This window comes from Phalaenopsis equestris, unplaced genomic scaffold (assembly GCF_001263595.1).
Source record: "Phalaenopsis equestris unplaced genomic scaffold, ASM126359v1 Scaffold208359, whole genome shotgun sequence".
NCBI lineage: Eukaryota > Viridiplantae > Streptophyta > Magnoliopsida > Asparagales > Orchidaceae > Phalaenopsis > Phalaenopsis equestris.
This window is the reverse complement of record NW_018227616.1, coordinates 66,488-68,795: the sequence shown is the minus strand read 5'-3', so window position 1 is coordinate 68,795 and position 2,308 is coordinate 66,488.

Below are 2,308 nucleotides of genomic sequence, written 5' to 3'. Positions count from 1 at the left end.
ACATTCAAAAGATATAAGACAACTCAAAATTTAATCACAAATATAAAAAAAAATACAACTTCACTAAATTAAGATGTCACTATCGGATGATCGAGAATCTCAAAGGAGGCAACCTACGGTTGCTAACGAGACTTCCCACAGTCTAAATGAAAGTATGGGACTCATTAAGTTGAGTTTAGTAAATTCATTCGGACTAAGTGAATTCAATAAAAAATAGTGGTACCGGAATGAGGGAACCGTAAGATCCTAACCCATGTCGGTCTAATTAACACTAATATGTCCCATAATACTTAAATGACTATAACCATAGGGACATCTAATTTGACATCATAACCTGACACAAAAGAAAAGTTAAACACGTCATGACAAGGAGCTTGGAGCTAGCATTGTGGGCAGCACAACTATCTTCAACAGTAAGAGGATCTACAACAGCATATCTCTTTCTTTAGAATTAAATAATAAGCCATAACATTTCAAGGTTGTTTGCTTTTGCAACATAAATCCTCAACTTATCTTTAGGCCTTTGTACAGCTCTGTTGTACAATCTAAGCCCTAACTCATCTTAGGATTTTGAGGTTGACGTTCATCGTGACCTAAATCCTCACATCTTCCAGGCTATTTGTGTGATTGTTTCACACGAATGTAAGCTCTAACTAATAAAATTGACAAGATAAAATATTTAAATAATTTCTCTTCAAAATTGAAGCCAAACAATAGGATAGATTGGGAAGTCACTGAGGTTCTCCTCTAGATCTATGATATCCCCCAGTTCTTCCTTCTTTAGATTCCATAATAAATGTTCCAAATTTGAGTCATTCCCCTTTCACACCTCTGTGTCTGATTTCGTTGAAAAGTCCTATCTTTTTGAACTCTTTGAAGATAACATTTCCTGATTTTTATCAAAAGTTTTCTTAGGTGGCGTCTGTCAACTAAGATGTAATTAACAATTAATTAAAAATAGGGGTTTGGCCTTATAGGAAGCTTTTCCAACCATAACTTAATATAAACCTTATTTAATTTTTGTATTAAATAGGGGAATTTTTTTGTAAATAAAATGGTTTCACAGACCAAACGAATGTCATATACATTTTAGTTTTTTTGATCGAGCCTTATCCTCATGTCTTGTGTTTATCATCGTGGTAGATATAAGGTTTGAGGTTTAGTGCTCTTTCATTTAAGATTTGAGGTAAAGCGCTCTTTCATTTAAACTATGAAAATTATGGGGTCAGTTTGACTTCATCTTTTTCAAAATTAAAATTTTTTAAAATGTCCTTCCGAAGCGGGCAACGGGATTTCAATTCCGATGACCGACAGCTTCTTACGGGCAAACCCCACACCAAAAATAGTGCCGACAGGTTCATAATAGTGGAGAAACTCGCTCTGACACTTATTGTGTTGATGAGAAAATTATACCCTGATTTACAAGCTGTTGACCTCGTTTTTACATGTGGTTTATTCTATCTCGTCTCTTTCTAAAGCATAGGATCTTGCCTTAGGGCTTCCTTAGTGGCTTTCTTAGAGGATTAGTAATTGAACCAATACTAAGCTAGAACATCACATATCACGTTTAAATGAAACTAACAAATTTACCCAAAATTTAAAGTTCGAATACAAATACTTAGCCAGAACCAGTAAAATTCTAATGAAACCATCAAATTTACCCAAAATTGAAATTAAAATCAAAACTCATTTTAACTTCAAAAATGAACATGAAATTACTTTAAATTCACCAAAGTTAAATTAAATTCAAAAATATTAATTTAAAAAAAACATAAAAGGTAAATTCACCAAAGTATGAGCACAAAATTAAAATTCCAAATTATTAAATACAAAAACATCAAATTCAAACCAAAGCTAGAAGTCCAAATTCACTAAAGGCTAAAATATGCAAATTCAAAATTTAAATTTAACAAAACTAAAAAAAAATTTTAAATTAAAACTAAAGTAAAATTACAAATTCAAAATTTAAATTTAACAAAACTAAAAAAAAAATTTAAATTAAAACTAAATCAACATAAAATTCAATAAAACTAAAATCATAACTTCAAATCACCAAGTGAGAACAAATTCAAAGAAAATAAAATTTAAATAGAATCAACTTGACCTAAAATCAAATATCATATTCTAAAATCATAAAATGTAAATATCAATCTAAATTAATATCAAACAAAAGCAAATTCACCAAAGTCAAAAAATTAAAATTAAACCAAAGTAAAAAATTTTAAATCCACTAAAATCATGAGATATAAATTGAACAAAGTCAAAATTAAATCAAACTAAACCCACACATTAAATCCACATCATGATA